Here is an 11,350-nt window from a genome sequence, read left to right on the forward strand (position 1 = left end):
ACACCCTTTGGATTACCCTTTATATACCCTAGGCCTTGGGGGTGGGGGAAAAGGGTGACCTTTAGCCCCAGCTGATTTCAGTTAAGCATCTCAAGGTAAAAGTGATGTTTCCATGTATCAGACCCCTCATTTGGAGACTGATTCATTCAGAGTGGGGTGGAGCCTAGAATCTGGAATCCGCTTCATCGCCCCAACTCCATGAGCCTTGGGGTCCCAGCAATTTGGAAATCCTTTTTTTTTTTTCGTTTAATAGAACTAGAGGTCTCATTATGTTGCCCGGGTTGGACTCAAACTCCTGGGCACGAGCGTTTCTCTTACTTTGACCTCCCAAAGTGCTGAGATTACAGGCATGAGCCATCTCACCTGGCCTTCATTTTTTTTTTAATTGAACTATTCAGTTAGTTATGTTCCAAGTTGAGCATCCCTACATCCAAAATACTTCAAACTTTAAAACTTTTTGTGTGCCAACACGACACCATAAGTGAAAAATTCCGTAGCTGACCTCCTATGATGAATCATATGTTTCATGCACAAAATTATTTAAAATATTTTATAAAATTAGCTTCAGGCTATGTGTATAAAGTGTGAGACATAAATTTCATGTTTAGACTTGGGTCCTTTCCCCACGATATCTCATTAAATATATGCAAATATTCCAAAATCAAAAAAAGAAAAAAATGAAAAAACAAAAACTGAAACCCTTCTGGTCCCAAGTGTTTCCGATTAGAAATACTCCCCCTGTAGCTCTTTAACTGCGAGCACCTGGACCTGCATTCTGTTACAATAATATGGAGGAGACTTTTATTAGATAAAAATTATAAGAGGCCATTGTTTTGGACTAAGCTCCTGCACTAGGTCCCAACGGAACTGATTAAAAATCAAAATGGAGTCACTCATGTTAAAGTTACATGTCACCAAACCTAAACTAAGTTTTTGTCTGACCTTCCTAGAAATCCAGAGAAGGAAAAACAGCCAATTTCCCAAACAGGCCAGTTTAAATCTTCAATTTTTCTATTGTTCTGTCTTCTTGTACATGCCTTTCAAGAAAAAGTAACTTTGACAAGTAGTGAATACACTCTGTATATGCTCTGTTCTTGGTTTCTGCTTTCTGCAGCTTTACTCTGTCTTCCAAGGCCAGCCTCCTCTGCTTGGCTCACTGGAACACTTACTCTATTTTATGGAACAAAGTGTTGCCCTATCCTACAATCATCAGGTCAGTTGAGATCCTTAAACTTAATTTGTTGTCATTTTGGTTTCTGACAATTCAAATTGTCTAAATCTCGAGAAAAGAAGATTAAGATGAATGAAGAATAAAGCTCAAAATCATCCAACAGCAGCAGAGGGCTCAAGTGAGATAAACTGCCTTGGATAGGGGGCCTGTCCTCATGTTCCGACTGTATGAATGAAAAGTCCATCTAGGCCAGGGGCAGTGGCTCACTCCTGTAATCCTAGCACTTTGGGAGGCCGAGATGGGCAGATCACTTCAGATCAGGAGTTCGAGACCAGCCTGGCCAACATGATGAAGCCCTGTCTCTACTAAAAATACAAAAATTAGCCAGGCATGGTGGCGCACGCCTGTAATCTCAGCTACTCAGGAGCCTGAGGCAGAAGATACCGCTTGAACCTGGCAGGCAGAGGTTGCAGTGAGCCGAGATCATACCACTGCACTCCAGCCTGGGTAACAGAGTGAGACTTTGTTTAAAAAAAAGAAGAGAGAAGAAAATTGTCCACCTGCAAATGAGGCAGCAGAACTAGAGATGGAGCGATACATGGTCCTGTTAGCTTTGCCTGGGGAGCCAAGAGGGATTTGGTGGGGGGAGATTTATTCAAGAAAAAGTGAGAAACTCATTGCTGTAATTAAAACTGGTTGCAGCCAGGCATGGTGGTTCACACATGTAATCCCAGTTATTTGGGAGGACTGCTTGAGGCCCAGAGTTCCAGACCAGCCTGGAACTCCAGACCCTGTCTCAAAAAAAAAAAAAAAAAAAAAAAAAAAAAAAAAATTAGGTGGGCATAGTGGTTCATGCCTGTAATCCCAGTTATTCCAGAAGTGGAAGGATCACTTAAGTTCCACAAGTCGAGGCTGCAGGGAGCTGTGGCCGTAATCACGCCACTGCAACTCCAGCACTCCAACCTGAATGACAGAGTCAGACCTGGTCTCTTAAAAATACAAAACAAAACAAAAAAAACAAAAACTGGTTGAATCAAGCGTCCCAAGAAGCTAGTTTAGACTCACTGTTTTCGCAGGTGTAGGCAAGGTAAATAAGCAAGGCATTTTCAAGAATAGTTTTTCTCGGCCGGACATGGTGGCTCATGCCTGTAATCCCAGCAATTTGGGAGGTCGAGGTGGGTGGATCACCTGAGGTCAGGAGGTCGAGACCAGCCTGGCCAACATGGTGAAACCCTGTCTCTACAAAACTACAAAGCATTAGCCGGGCATGGTGGCAGGCACCTCTAACCCCATCTACTTGGGAGGCTTAGGCAGAATAATTGCTTAAACTTAGGAGGCGGAGGTTGCAGTGAGCTGGGATGTGCCATTGCACTCCAGCCTGGGCAACAAGAGCAAAACTCTGTCTCAAAATAGAATAGAGTAGAGTACAGTACAGTAGAGTAGAATAGAATAGGTTTTTCTCACCAGTTCTACCTAGATTCAGAGCTGCATAGAAGGAACCCTAAAACTGGGAGGTGGGCGATGACAGTCATTTTCTTGGCCTATGGGTTCTGATTAACAGACTTGTTTTGCTTGCAGCTGTGGCCATTTGCTGCCTTGATTGCTTTTCTGGCCTTTGGTGTCCCAGGTAGTGCAAAGCCCACCTGAAGGAGTGAGGAGCAGTAGAATGAATGTGACCCCCCAGGAAACCGTGGTGTACTTTACATATGCAATTTCAATTACCCTGCTTAGCAGGTGGTAGTGTTCTACAGATGAAGAAACTAAGGTAGTGGAAGGTTAAATTGCCTACAGCTATGCTGCTGATTAAATATTGACTCAGGGATATAACCCAGGTAGGCTAACCTTGAAAGCAATCCTTCCTGAAAAAGGCTGAATTGTCTCCTGCTAACTGTGAGTCAAGGGCACCTGTTAGGATAATAAGCTGGCAAAGTTGCCCTTTCCAATACATATAAATATATTTTTAAAAAGTCACATTGAAAAAGTAGGAGTTATAGGAAAATAAAAACAAATTATTGCAAAGTAATTTTTTCAATCAAAATGAATCCACATTTCTCTTTTCTATGCCTGAATAACTCACTCGGTCTCTCTCAATCTCTCTTTCTCTCTCTCTCTCTCTCTCTCTCTCTCTCTCTCTCTCTCTCTCTCTGTGTGTGTGTGTGTGTGTGTGTGTGTGTGTGTGTATGTGTATGTTTAACAGGCATCATCAAAGCAGCTGAGTTCCCCTCTACACATGCAATTCTGGTCATTGATCTGCCAGTTCAAGGAGGGATGCCTGAGTTAACACCGTTATGGCTGAAGTGGGGACATCCTTTGCCCTGTGTTTCTCAGAAAAGTGATTCTCAGAAATCAGACAAAGGAAAAATAAAAACTGGAAAAGGAGGCCACTTGAAATGTGCATGAGAATAAAGTAAAGAACCGTTCACTCATTCATTCATGTGTTCTTTCAGCAAACAACAGGACACCAGTGAGTAGGGCCTTCCCAAACCACCCGCTCTAAAAAAGGCTCTCCAATGTTGATTACCAGAGGCTAAGAAGAGTAGTGGGGGACTAGGATGGAGGTGATGATGGTTAATGGATATGAAAAAAAATAGAATAAATAAAACTGACCATTTGATAGCACAACAAGGCAATGATAGTCCATAGTAACTTACATTTTAAAGTAACTTAAAGGGTATAATTGGCTTGTTTGTAACTCAAAGGATAAATGCTTGTGGGAATGGATACCCCATTCTCTATGATGTGCTTATTTCACACTGCATGCCTGTACCAAAACATCTCATAAATACATATACCTACTATGTACCCATGAAAATTAAAAATAGAAAAAGAGGTCATAAATAAAACCACTGCTTTGGATAATTAAAAAAAAAATAAAGTCCTCAGGTGGTTCTCCACCTCTGCACCCTGTTCACTTCTTCAGAGCACATTTCACAATCCGGTGATGTGTTTGTCTGATGAATTATCTGTCTGCTTTTCTGGACTGCAAACCCCAAAATCAGAGGGATTGCGACTGTTTGGTTCAGTGTCCATCTTTAGGACTGAACAGTGTCTGGAACTTAATAAGCATGGTGCTCAGCTAATACGAGCTGATGAGTAAATGAGAAAGGCAGTGGATGGCTTCTGGAGAGAGGGAGGTGAAAACCTTTTTCCTGCATGTTGTGATTCTCTAATGAGGTCTTCGGATGTTGCTAGGATCTAGCAGCCTATTATTTCAAGGAAGATTCTTACTAAGGAGATGCTTAATTTAAAAATCTTTATTTACACCTGGTGAGCAGTCTACCATTTGGGACTTCAGGGCTAGGGCAAGCCAGCTTTGGCCTACTGCTTGGGGAGCTGTCTGAGATAAATACGTCTCAGATCCTTGGCTAGAGGTGGTAGGGAAGGAGGTGGGATTTGGATTGAGTGTCCAAGACTTACTGGGAATTTTGGGTCAGACTGACAGGGACGAGTTGGCATTTAAAGAGGTAGGGTTTCTGGAATGGGCTCCAGCAGGTCTTGACTAAGGTCCCCAAAATTGTACCTTTTTTTCAAGAGAGAGTGTTCACTCTCTTGTCCAGGCTGGAGTGCAGTGGTACAATCACAGCTAACTGCAGCCTAGAACTCCCGGGCTCAAGCCATTCTCTTGCCTCAGTCTCCCAGCAGCTGGGACTACAGGCACATGCTACCACACCCAGCTAATTGTCTTACTTTTAAAGTAGAGACAAGGTCTCACTTTGTTGCCCAGGCTGGTCTTAAACTCCTGACCTCAAGTGATCTTCCCATCTCGGCCTCCCAAAGTGTTGGGATTACAGGCGTGAGCCACTGTACCTGGCCCAAACTTGCATTTCTAACAAGCTCCACGGTGATGCTGATGTTGTGGGGTCAAGAGACTATGCTTTGAAAACCACTGATGTAGTCAGAAGATCTCAACTTGGTTCTTGGTTCTCGGTTCTTGGTTCTTGGGAGCTCATTGTCCTTACAGGGTTGCTGTGAAGTCTAAAGGGACCAGTACAGTGTTATCTCATTTAATAACCTAACACCTCGCCTGAAACAGGAGAAGGGGCTTTTTCAAGGTTCACAGTTTTTATTAATCAGAGCAAGATAACGACTGTAAAACCAGAAGGAGAAAGAATGTGCTGCTCGCAGTTCAAGAGTCAATCTTTTGTTCGTTTATGTGACGAATCATCTTCGAGCTCCCCTTTCTCCAGGGTGGACTTGAGTATCACCTTCCCATTGATGCCTTCCCTTGCCACCTGTGTTTACATTTACAAGCCTGTCTCTAAAACTCGCTACCTCCCCTTCTTTCCTTATTGTTTTCCATAGCGCTCATTTCCCAACACAGTGTAGATTTCCCGTGTTTATTGTGCCTACCTTATGAATCGCCCACTAACGTTTCAGCTCTGTAAGGTCAGAGACTTGTATTCATATCGTTCACTGTAGTCATCTCAGCACTTAGAATGTGTGTGGCACATAGTAGGTGCTTACAGTGAGTTGAATGGTGGCTCCCCCAAAATACACGTCCACATCCTAAGCTCTAGAACCTGTAAATGTGATCTTACTTGGGGGAAAAAATATCTTTCAAGATATAATTATGTTAAGAATCTTGAGATGCTATCACCTTGGATTACCTGAGTGGGACTTAAATCTAATGACAAGTATCTTTTTAAGCAACAGAAAGGAAAAAGCCATTGAAGATGGAAGTAGAGATTGGGGTGATGTGGCCATGGGCCCTTGAGCCACAAGAGGCTGTAAGAGGCAAGGAAAGATCACCCCCTACAGCCTGCAGAGGGAGCACAGTGTGGCCTTGTTGATACCTTAATTTCAGACTGACTTTTGACTTTCAGAACTATGAGAAAATAAATTAGTTGTAAGCTGTGCAATTTGTGCCAGTTTGTGAGGCTAACTCAAGGACACTAACATGTTCAATAATTTGGTAGTATGAATGAAGGAGTAAACCAATGAGCTCCCAGTGTGTGGCATGCACTGCACTGGGTACTGAAGACACAATGATAAACAAGACAGACAAGAACAGTGTCATCTTGGAGATACGATTCTGGAGGGGGAGACAGACAATAAAACTGCAAATGATGAATAAGTTATTAGTGATATTTCTCATAGTGCTTTCCTATGAAAGCAATAAATAGGGTGACAAACGTATTTGAAATGACAAGAGGGATGGGGAGCTGGTGAATGGTGCTGTTTCCTGAATACTTCCAACTGCCTGCCTTCTGGGTACTTCATAGGATTGTGCTTCTTCGGCCCCTTGTGGTTGGGTAGGGCTATGAAACTTGTTCTCACCAATGCTTTGTGAATAGAAGTGACAGCTCATTTAACTGCCATTGTGAGACCCTCCAGAGCTCTCTTTCTTTATGCCATGGCAATTAGCAACAAGCATCGCTTGAAAGAGCAGCTGTTCCACCATGCTGGGTTCCAGAGGCAGTAAATGTGGGCCAAAGCTCCCAGACAACACCCAATGTTCATGAGCACGAGTGGGAAACAAATCTTTGTGTAGTTATAACTTCCTAAGATTTGGGGCTGTTTGTTACCACAGCATAACCTTGCTTACGTTAACTGTTATAGGTGCTTAGGGAAAGCATCTCCAATGAATTAATGTTTGGTTTGTGATCTGAATTGTGAAAAGGATCTAGTCATGTGAAGACCAGGAAGAGAGCTTTTCAGGCAGAGGGAACAGGTGCCAAGTCCCCAAGATGGGAAATGGCTTGGAGTGTTCTGGGAACTGATGAGACACCAAGGGATAAAGTATAGTGAGTGAGGCAGGGAATGCACAAGCCAAGCCAGAGACATAAGCAGAGGCCAGATCAACCACAGCTTTATAAGCCATAGTCAAGGTTTTTTCTTTTTCTTTTCTTTTTTCAAGAGTTGGGGTCTCACTCTGTTGCCCAGGCTGGAGTACAGTGGCACAATCATAGCTCATTGCAGCCTCAAATCCTGGGCTCATGCAATCTTCCTTAAGTCTCTCAAGTAGCTGGAACTACAATGTGCACCACCACACCTGGCTAATATTTTAAATATTTTTATAGAAATGGAGTCTCAGGCTGAGCATAGTGTCTCATGCCTGCAATCTCAGCACTTTGGGAAGCTGAGGTGGGCAGATGATAAGGTCAGGAGTTCGAGACCAGACTGACCAACATAGTGAAACCCTGTCTCTACTAAAAATAAAAAAATTGGCCAGGCGTGGTGGTGCACCCCTGTAATCTCAGGTACTCCGGAGGCTGAGGCAGGAGAATCACTTGAACCCAGAGCGCGGAGGTTGCAGTGAGCTGAGATTGCGCCACTGCACTCCAGCCTGGGCAGCAGAGTGAGACTCCATCTCAAACAAACAAACAAACATACAAATAAACAAAAACACAATAAAAGAAATAGAGTCTCACTTTGTTGCCAAGTTTGGTCTCAAGCTCCTAGCCTCCAGTGATCCTCCCACCTGGTCTTCCCAAAGTACTAGGATTACAGGCATGAGCCACTGCTCCCAACTCCAAAAGTCTGTATTTTATCTGAAGCACAATGATAAGCAGTTTTTAAAAAGGCAGGACATAATCTAAATTATGGAATCTCTCTGCTGGGAGAAGAAACTCAACAAGAGGCTGCTGAGAGTGAGGGCTTAGATGGGGGGCTTGGACTAGAGATGAGGTGGAAGGATGGAGAGACTGGACACTTTAGATTCAAAAGGCATTTTGGGACAGAATCAGCAGGGTCAAGCTTGCCTGCAGGGTGTGTAGCTTTGGTAGCTGGGAATATGGTGGTGCCATTTCCCAACAGAGAAGTTTGGAGAAGACTGGCCTCGCATGGGCTGCCGCACTGCATAGTGCTGGAGGGCAGCCTTACCCCAGAGGCAGGGCAGGGCCAGGGATGTGACCTGGAAGAGGGCAATAACTGGTCAAGCGGTTACCTTGGGCTGCTGACCATTGCCTCACTCTAAATAACAATTTGCACTTCTAAGCCGGACACGGTGGCTCACACCTGTAATCCCAGGGCTTTGGGAGGCGGAGGCAGGTGGATCACCGAGGTCAGGAGTTTGAGACCAGCCTGGCCAACATGGTGAAACCCCATCTCTACCAAAAATACAAAAATTAGGCATGGTGGCGGGCGCCTGTAGTACCAGCTACTGGGGAGGCTGAGGCAGGACAATCGCTTGAATCCAGGAGGCAGAGGTTGCAGGGAGCCAAGATCATGCTGTTGCATTCCAGCCTAGGCGACAAGAGCAAAACTCTCTCAAAAACAAAAGCAAACAAAAAAACAAAATAAACAAACAAAAAGTTCACTTTTTAGTGCCATCTAAGGTTTTCACATTTCTTAATGCCCTGACTTTCTTAAATCAATAATGAAAAAAAATTCTTTTTTCTTTTTAAGACAGAGACTCACTCTGTCAGCCAGGCTAGAGCGCAGTGGTACAACCAGGGCTCACTGTAACCTCTGCCTCCTGAACTCAAGTAATCCTCCTATCTCAGCCTCTGAAGTAGCTTAGATGACAGATGGGAACCACCATGCCTGAATAATTTTTATAGTTTTTGTAGAGATGCATATTTGTTATGTTGCCCAGGCTGGTCTCAAACTCTCGGACTCAAGAGATCCACCCACCTTGGCCTCCCAAAGTGCTGGATTACAGGCGTGACAGGCATGAACCTCCATGCTCAATCTAGTTCGTTCTTTCTTTTTCTTTTTTCTTTCTTTCTTTTTTTTTTTTTTTTTGAGACGGAGTCTCATTCTGTCACCCAGGCTGGAGTGCAATGGCACGATCTCAGCTCACTGCAACCACCACCTCTTGGGTTCAAGCGATTCTTGTGCCTCAGCCTCCCAAGTAGCTGGGATTACAGGCACCCGCCACCATGCCCAGCTAATTTTTGTATTTTTAGTAGAGATAGGGTTTTACCATGTTGGCCAGGCTGGTTTCAAACTCCTGACCTCAGATGATCTGCCTGCCTCGGCTTCCCAAAGTGCTGGGATTACAGGCGTGAGCCACTACGCCCAGCCTAGTTCTTTCAATTGGCTTGATGTATTATACTTATTGTATTATTGTTATATGATAGTACTATATATTACTTATTTCTCTCTTCTTGCCTATTGAATATAAATATTCCAATTGCTCTATAAAAAGATTTTTAAAACCATCAAGGCAGCCTGTGAATTCCTTATATTTGTGATCAGGCAAAATAATGCCAGTATACCACTAACGGTGCCTGGAACTAAACCACAAAATAAACACTAAATACGTAATGTTACTTACTGCTATTATTGTTGTTATATGGTAAATATTTTGACTTGGTATCTTGTAATGTTCACCTTCTTTTGGTTTCTATATTAGTCACTAAATCTGTGTAATCTGACTTATTTTAAACTTCTGAAAATAAGGCCATTAATATATGAATTACAATGAAAGTGAGTATGAGGCCTCTTTTTTTTACTTTTTATCTGCAGTGAATTATTGACTTCAGTGGATTTAATCAGCACTCCATTGCTATCTGAGTGACCCTGAAAAACAGAATATTTTTAAGGCAAATTGCACATTTCTTCCATGGCTACACATAGTATTTGGATGCCAATATTTCTTCTAATGAGTTTCTACACGTTATTAGCCTATTGATGCAGAGTGAGGGTGGATGGCAGGCATTCTTGGGTGCTTATAAAACTCCCTTTCTCACCCCAGCATCAGCACACACACTGGCACACACATGCACACACACCCAGCATCTTTTGTGCCAACACAGTCATTACTGCATTCATGGGCCAGGACAGCGGTAAAACTGGGCCCTTTCCTGGACTCAAGGCTGAGTCAGGTTTAGTCTAAAGTGATTGTCAGGATGCCATCACCCTTGCCAATGATCAAGGATGGGTGTGTTGCAAAATTCTGGCCAATGAGGGGTGTACTGGGAAATTTCCTTCATTATTGAACAAGAGTACAAGGAAGGAATGTTTTTCTGCTCCTAGATATAATCTTCTCACCTTTTCCAAGGCCAGTATATACAAACCATGAATGGAGCCAGCTGATGCCCTGAAGAGAATAGCAGAATGAAAAGATTACGGCTGGGTGTGGTGGCTCAAGCCTGTAATCCCAGCACTTTGGGAGGCCGAGATGGGTGGATCACGAGGTCAGGAGATCGAGACCATCCTGGTTAACACGGTGAAACCCCGTCTCTACTAAAAAAATACAAAAGACTAGCTGGGTGAGGGGGCGGGCGCCTGTAGTCCCAGTTACACAGGAGGCTGAGGCAGGAGAATGGCGTAAACCTGGGAGGCGGAGCTTGCAGTGAGCTGAGATCCGGCCTCTGCACTCCAGCCCGGGCAAGAGAGCAAGACTCTGTCTCAAAAAAAAAAAAAAAAAAAGAAAAGAAAAGATTAAAAGAGCCTGGATTAACCAGGCATGGTGCTGTATGCCTGTCATCCCAGCTACGTGGGAGGCTGAGGCAGGAGGATCACTTGAGCCTAGGAGTTTCAGGTTGCAGTGAACAATGATCATGCCATGGCAGTCCAGCCTGAATGACAGAGCAAGGCCCTGTGTATAAAAAGGAAAAGAGCCTGGGTTCTGGAATTAACCAGCCCTGAAACCACTCTAAGTCAGGAGTTCTGATTATAAGAAATACTTTTGTCCTAACTGTATAAGCCACTTCTAGTTGTAGCTTGCTAACCTGCATCTCAGAGCAGAACATGCCAGGTGATAGAGTATCTGCATCATTTCAAAGTTCTCTTCAGAAAGCAGTCATTCACTCAGCAAGTATTCACTGAGCACCTATTATTTGCCAGGCACTTTACTAGGTACTGGGGATTACAGTGATTACTAGGACATGGGTCCCTGTCTAATGTCACTAACATTTTGTTGGGTGAAACAGACATTAAATGACTAATGCACTTAAAACAATTTGTTCCTAAAATAAAGATAAATGCTATAAGGAGACATTTAGGGTACTAAATAAACCATAGCTAAGGTTCTAGAGGGCCTGTGAAGGCTTTCAGGGGAACCTGTATTTGTGCTGAGCCTTGTGGGATGAGGCTGAGGTCTTGACTATGGCCAGGAGGAATGGGTTGCCTTGAATGAGTTGGACTAATGGTGAATTAATTCCTATAGCAGGGCACACATTAGTGAATTCTCTTACTGCTATAAAGAAATACCTGAGACTGGGTAATTTATAAAGCAAAGAGGTTTCATTGGCTCATAGTTCCACAGGCTTTACAGGAAGCATGATGCTG

This window comes from Macaca mulatta, chromosome 20, assembly GCF_049350105.2.
Source record: "Macaca mulatta isolate MMU2019108-1 chromosome 20, T2T-MMU8v2.0, whole genome shotgun sequence".
Lineage (NCBI taxonomy): Eukaryota > Metazoa > Chordata > Mammalia > Primates > Cercopithecidae > Macaca > Macaca mulatta.